We start from the raw sequence: 7,500 nt of genomic DNA on the forward strand, positions 1-7,500 counted from the left end.
TAACTATGATAATGATGATAGATATAGTAATAGCGATAGTAATAATAATAATAATAATGAAAGTAACAAAATAACAATGTTAATAACAAAAATGATAATGATATTAGTATTAATAGTAATGCTAAAAATACCAACAACAACATCAACAACAACCAGAATAAAAAAACAATATTAGTGATATAACAACAATAATAACAACAACCATGATAATGATAGTGATAACAAAATTAACAAACAAAACAGACACACAAACAGGCGAACGAAACGAAACAAGATGGAAAACAAACAATCGAATAAAGATGAATTCACAAAGAACACAGAGCGCGTGTGTCCTGCGTGTGACGTGCGTGAGTGCCAAAGGACAGTGCCAAAGGACAGTGCCAAAGGAGACGCAGGAGGGGAGGATGTGCCTGTGAGGATGCCACGGTCTCAAGCACCGAGTGGCATGGGAGAGAGGGATGCGTGAGAAAGAGAGAGAGAGAGGGGAGGAGGGAGAGAGAGAGACGGAGAGAGAGAGAGAGAGAGAGAGAGAGAGAGAGAGGGAGAGAGAGAGAGAGAGAAAGAAGAAGAGAGAGGGAGGGAGAGAGAGAGGGGAGAGAGAGAGAGAGAGAGAGAGAGAGAGAGAGAGAGAGAGAGAGAGAGGGAGAGAGAGAGAGAGAGAGGGAGAGAGAGAGTGAGAGAGAGAGACAGAGACAGACGGACAGACAGAGATAAATAGATAGATAGACAGAGATAGAAAGAGAGAGAGGATGGGGGAGGGGAGGACAGAGAGTAAGAGATGAAGAGGAGGGGGGAGGGGGTAGAGAAGACCCTAAGTGTCCTTCTTAGAGTCCCTAGTTTCTTCGAAATCCCTCCAAGGTCTGTCCAAATTCTTTTTAGTCCCTGAGCATACCTTCCAAGCCCCTAGTAAGGCCCTACCCGCCCCTTCCAAGTCTCCAACAAGTCAAGTCCCCACCCGACCCTCCTAAGTCCCCAGCAAACCCCACACACACCCGCCCCTCCTAAGTCCCCAACAAGCCCCCCCCAACCCGACCCTCCCAACCCCCCAGCAAGCCCCCCACCCAACCACGACCCTCCCAAGTCCCAAATAAGCCCTTCCCCCCACCCAACCCGACCCTCCCAAATCCCCAACAAGCCGCCCCCCCACCCAATCCGGACCCTCCCAAATCCCCAACAAGCCGCCCCCCCCACACCCACCCGACCCTCCCAAATCCCCAACAAGCCCCCCCCCAGCCCGACCCTCCCAAACCCCCAGCAAGCCCCCCACCCAACCACGACCCTCCCAAGTCCCAAATAAGCCGCCCCCCACCCAGCCCGACCCTCCCAAATCCCCAACAAGCCGCCCCCCCCACCCCATCCCGACCCTCCCAAATCCCCAACAAGCCCCCCCCCCCACCCCACCCGACCCTCCCAAACCCCCAGCAAGCCCCCCCACCCAACCCCACGACCCTCCCAAGTCCCAAATAAGCCGCCCCCCACCCAACCCGACCCTCCCAAATCCCCAACAAGCCGCCCCCCACACCAGCCCACCCGACCCTCCATAAATCCCCAACAAGCCCCCCCCCCACCCGACCCTCCCAACCCCCCAGCAAGCCCCCACCCAACCCGACCCTCCCAGTCCCAAATAAGCCGCCCCCCACCCAACCAGACCCCTCCCCAAATCCCCAACAAGCCGCCCCTCCACCCAACCCGACCCTCCAAATCCCCAACAAGCCGCCCCCCACCCAACCCGACCCTCCAAATCCCCAACAAGCCCCCCCCCCACCCGACCCTACCAAGTCCCCAACAAGCCCCGACCCGACCCTCCCAAATCCCCCAACAAGCCCCCCACCCAACCCGACCCTCCCAAGTCCCCAACAAGCCCCCACCCAACCCGACCCTCCCAAATCCCCAACAAGCCCCCCCCAAACCCTCCCAAATCCCCCAACAAGCCCCCCCCAAACCCTCCCAAATCCCCAACAAGTCCCCCTCCCCAACACGACCCTCTCAAGTCCCTCCCAAGTCCCCAACAAGCTCCCCACCCCACCCGACCCTCCTATGTCCCCAACAAGCCCCCTCCCCCACCCGGCCCCCCGACCTTCCCAAGTCCCCAGCAGCAGCCCCCCCCCCACCCGACCCTCCCAAATCCCCAACAACCCCCCCACACCTAACCCTCCCAAGTCCCCAACAAGCCCCCACCCTCCCCTCCCCTCCCACAAGTCCCCAACAGCCCCCTCCCCAACCCGACCCTCCCAAGTCCCTCCCAAATCTGGCAAATCCCCCCCCCCAACCCGACCCTCCCAAGTCCCCAGCAGCCCCCCCCCCCCCACCCGACCCTACCAAGTCCCCGGCAGCCCCCCACCAAACCCGACCCTCCCAAATCCCCAACAAGCCCCACCCAACACGACCCTCCCAAGTCCCAACAAGCCCCCAACCCGACCACTCCCAAATCCCCAACAAGCCCCCCCCAAACCCTCCCAAATCCCCAACAAGCCCCCCCCCCAAACCCTCCCAAATCCCCAACAAGTCCCCCCTCCCCAACCCGACCCTCTCAAGTCCCTCCCAAGTCCCCAACAAGCTCCCCACCCCCACCGACCCTCTATGTCTCCCCAACAAGCCCCCTCCCCCACCCGACCCCCCCCGACCTTCCCAAGTCCCCAGCAGCCCCCACCCGACCCTCCCAAAATCCCCAACAACCCCCCCCCCACCCTAACCCTCCCAAGTCCCCAACAAGCCCCCCACCCTCCCCTCCCTCCCAAGTCCCCAACAAGCCCCCCCTCCCCAGCGACCTCCCAAGTCCCTCCCAAATCCCCAGCAAATCCCCCCCCAACCCCGACCCTCCCAAGTCCTGCTCGACCCCTCCCCAACCCGACCCTCCCAAGTCTCTCCCAAATCCCCAACAAGCCCCCCCACCCCCACCCGACCCTCCCAAGTCCCTAGCAAGCCCCCCTCGAAGGACGTGAGGAGCGTATGTGTATGTGTGTAATAGTGTATCTGTCCGAGCTTCGATAATGAGACGCCCAGCCATAATAAACAGCGACACTGTGGGTCCTCGCAGGGTAAATAATTAGGGTCGGCAGGAGAGGGGGAGAGAGAGGGGGAGAAAGGGGAAGGAGAAGGGAGGGAGAAGGGGAGGGAGAGGGAGAGAGGGGAGGGAGGGGGGAAGAGAGAGGGAGAGAGGGGCGAAAGGAGAGAGAGGGAAGGAGGGGAGGAGAGAAGGAAGGAGGAAGGGAAAGAGAGATGGAATGGGAGGGGATTGGGAAGGATAGAGAGGGGAGGGAGAGGGAAGGTTATAGAGGAGAGGAGGGAAGGGAAGGGAGGAAGGGGAAAGAAGAGATGGAATGGGGAGGGGATTGGAGAGAGGATAGAGAGAGGGGAGGGAGGGAGGGTTATAGAGGAGGGAGAGGGAGGAGAAAGGGGTTGGAGAGGAGAGGAAGGAGGAGCGAGGAAGGGAAAAGGAGATGGGAGGGAGAGAGAATGAGAAAGAAAAAAGGAACGGAGAGGGGGAGGGTTGGAAGAGAGAGAAGGAAGGAGATGGAGAGGGAGAGAAGAGGGGGAAGGAGATGAAGGGAGAGAGAATGAGATGGGGAACGGAGAAGGGAGGAGTGGGAGGAGAGGGAAGGGGGGGAGAGAGGGAGGGAAGGATGGAGGGAGAGGGGAGAAGGGAAAGGAGGAAGGGAGAGAGATGGGAAGGAAGGGAGGGGAGTGGGGAGAGGAGAGGAGGAAAGGAGAGGGGAGAGAAGGAAAAGGAGAGAGGGAAGAGAGGGAGGGAAGGAGAAAGGGGTGGGAAGGAGATGGGAGAGAGAGAGGGAGAGGAAAAGGGAGGGAAGGGGGTTGGAGAGGGAGGGAAGGGAAGGAGGAAGGGGTTGGAGGAGGAGGAAGGAAGGGAGGGAGGAGGGTTGGAGAGGAGGGAGAAAAGGGAGAAGGGAAGGAGAGGGGAGAGAAAGGAAGGAGGAAGGGAAGGAGGGGAGAGGAGATGGGAAGGAGAGGGAGGAGGAGGAAGGGAAGGAGAAGGGGAAAGATATGGGATGGGAAGGGGACTGGGAAGGATAGAGAGGAGAGGGAGATGGGGAGAGAGGGGAGGGTTAGAGAGGCGGAAGAGAGGGATTGAAGAAGGAGCGAGAGGGGAGGGAGAGGGGTTGACAAGGGGACTGGAGAGGGGATAAAGAGGGGGATAAAGAGGGGACGACGAGAGACAGTGGAGGGAAAGGGGTGAGAGGGGGATGGAGAGTGGTTGGAGAGGGGACGAGAGGGGAGGGGAGAAGGGAAAGGCATAAGAAGAGGAAGGAATGTGGTAGGAGAGGGGGGAGGGGGGGGAAGGGGAAGAAGAAGGGGAGGTGAGGAGGGGATGTGGAAAGGAAGGAACGGGGGAAGGGAGAAAAGGAGGAAAGAGAAAGGAAAATAGATGGAGAAGGAAAAGGAGGCAGGGAGGAGAGGGAAAATAATAGAATAGGCGAAAGGGAGAGGAAGGAGAGGGGAGAAGAGAGTAGGAGACGAGAAGGAGAAAGGTAGGGCAGATGAAGGACAGTGGTAGGAAATAGAAAAGAGGGAGAGGGAGAAGGGAGGAAGAGAGAGGAGAGTGGAAGGAAATGTAAAGAGAAGGGGGAAAGAGAGAGAAGAGAAAAGGAAATGAGAGGGGATGGAGAAGGGGAGGAGAATGGGAAGAAGAGTTTAAAGAGAGGGAAAGGAGAGGGAAGAACGAAAGGGGAAAAGAAAGGACAGAAGAAGGGTAAAGAAGGAACGGAAAATGAGAGGGGAAGATTAAAAGAAGTAGAGTGAGCGAAAGATATTGAGAGGGAGAGAGAGAGAGAGAGAGAGAGAGAGAGAGAGAGAGAGAGAGAGAGAGAGAGAGAGAGAGAGAGAGAGAGAGAGAGAGAGAGAGAGAGAGAGAGAGAGAGAGAGAGAGAGAGAAGAGAGAGAGAGAGAGAGAGAGAAGAGATAGACAGAGAGAACAAACAAAGACAAGAAAGATAAGAATAGGAAAAGAAGAAGAGTTTAAAGAGAAGAGGAAGGAGAGGGATGAACAAAAGGAGAAAGAAAGGGCAGAATAGGGTAAAGAAGGAATGGAAAATGAGAGGGGGAAGATTTAAAGAAAGAGAGAGAGAGAGAGAGAGAGAGAGAGAGAAAGAAAGATAGACAGAGAGAACAAACAAAGACAAGAAAGATAAGAACAGGAAAAGATGAAAAGAAAAAAACAAAACAAAAAAAGAAGAGGCAAAGGAGAACAAGAATTCTAAAAAATAATAACCAGTGAAAGAGACACACAAAACATCAGTCACAATCATTTTTTTTTTCTTTTTCTTTTTTTCTTTTTTCTTTTTTTTCTTTTTTTTCCTCTAATCCTCTCCCGTGTGTCTGACAACCAATCTAGGAAATCTTATTCCTGTATCGCGGTTCAATTAAATGGGGGAATTATGCAAGGATCTGAATGTTCTTTGATGTCACAGGTAGAGAGATAATGTAACTATTGCGCCGCGAGGGAGAGAGATATGGGTGGGGGAGGGAGGGAGGGTGGGAGGGAGAGAGGGAAAGGGGATGGGAGAGAGGGAAAGGGGATGGGGGAGGGAGGGAGGGAGGGAGGAGGAGGGAGAGAGAGGGAAAGGGGAGAGGGATGGGAGGGAGGAAAGGGGGAGGGAGGGAGGGGAAGAGGGGGAGGGAGGAGAGGAGAGGAAAGGGGGAAGGAGGGAGGGAGAGAGAGGGTGGGAGAGAGAGGGAAAGGGGGAGGAGGAGGAGAGGAAAGGGGGGAAGGAGGGAGAGGAAGAGGGAGGAGGGAGGGAAGGAAGAGAGAGAAAAACAGAGAGAGATAGAGAAAAAGCGAGGGAGCGAAAGAGAATAGGATGGAAAATTAAAGAGAGAGTTAGGGAAGAAGGAAAGAACCAAGAAACGGAAAGGGAAATTTGGAAAAGGAAGAAGGCGATTTAAGGAGAGAAGCGAAGAAGGAAGGAAGAAAAGGGATAAAAGGGAGAGAGAGAACAAACGGGGAGGAAGGAGAGAGATATGAAATTAGGAGAGGGAGACTTTGAGAAAGAGAGAGAGAGCAAATGAAAAAGGAGAGAGGTATATAAAGAAAGTAAGATAGATAGATAGGTAGATAGAGAAATATACAGACAGACTAACAGATAGACAGAAAGACAGACAAACACACACACAGACAGAATCAGAAGCAAAAACAGACATACAGATTTTAAAAAAGAAAATACAAAAATAAACCAAAGCAAATTAACCCCAAAATACTGCCCCGCCCCCTCTCGCCTCCCCCCCCCCCCCTCCCTCCTTCCAGATCCTTCAACCCCGAACCACAAATGATATATACATATAATATCCCTCTCCCTCCCCTGCCTCTCCTCTCTCCCCCTCTCCCCCTATCCCTCTCTCCACTGCCCCCTCCTCTCTCCCTGCCCCCCTCACCTTCCCCCCTCCCCCTTCCCCCTCTCCCCGTCTCCCCCCTATCCCCCTCTCCCCCCCTCTCTCTCCCTGTCCCCCCGTCTCCCCCGTCTCCCCCTTCCCCCCTCCCCTCTCCCCCTCGTCCCCCGCTCCCCCCCCCCTCCCCCCCTCTCCCCCCCTCCCCCCTTCCCCCTCTCCCCCTCTCCTCCCTGTCCCACCGCCAGCCTCGCTCCCAAGGGCCGGAATTAACGCTATATGCAAATGAGACGCAAGACCCATCGCCCGGGTGTATCGGCTATCACGGTCGCTGGATTTATGTGCTCGCGCGCGGGGGATCACAGTGCTATGCCACGGGACGGAGCGAGGAGAGGGGAAGGAGAAGGAAGGGAGATTAGAGGGAGAGAGGGGAAGAAGGAGAGGGGGTGGGGGAGGGGGGAGGTGGGAGAGAGAGAGAAGAGAGAGAGAGAGAGATGGTGGAAGGGGGAGGGGGGGAGGGAGAGAGAGAGAGAGAGAGAGAGAGAGAGAGAGAGAGAGAGAGAGAGAGAGGGGGGTGGAAGGGGAGGGAAGGTGGAAGGGAGGTGGGAGAGAGAGAGAGAGAGAGGGGTGGTGGAAGGGGGGAGGGAGAGGGGTAGGGAAGATGGGAGGAGGGGAGAGAAGGGGGAGGGGGAGAGGAGGGAGGGTGGTGGGAGAGAGAGAGGTGGGGTAGAGGTGGAGGAGAAGGGGGAGGGGAATGTGGGAGAGATAGTGGGGGAATTGGGCGGCGGAAGTGAGAGGTGGGAGGGGGTGGGAGGAGAGAGAGAGAGAGAGAGAGAGAGAGAGAGAGAGAGAGAGAGAGAGAGAGAGAGAGAGAGAGCAGAGAGAGAGAGAGAGAGAGAGAGAGAGAGAGAGGTGGGGTAGAGGTGGAGGGGGAAAGGGGGAGGGGGGAGGTGGGAGGAGAGAGAGAGTGGGGGGATTTGGGAGCGGGAGGGAGAGAGGAGGTGAGGGGTTGGAGGAGTGGGAGAGAGAGAGATGATGGGGGAAAGGAGGAGGTGGGGCAGGAGGGGTGGAGGGGGGAGGTAGAGGGAGAAGAGAAGGGGCTGAGATAGAGATAGGGAGAGGAGGGAGGGAGAGAAAGGGGAGGGATGGAGGAGGGATGAA

Source organism: Penaeus vannamei, unplaced genomic scaffold (assembly GCF_042767895.1).
Source record: "Penaeus vannamei isolate JL-2024 unplaced genomic scaffold, ASM4276789v1 unanchor625, whole genome shotgun sequence".
Classification (NCBI taxonomy): Eukaryota; Metazoa; Arthropoda; class Malacostraca; order Decapoda; family Penaeidae; genus Penaeus; species Penaeus vannamei.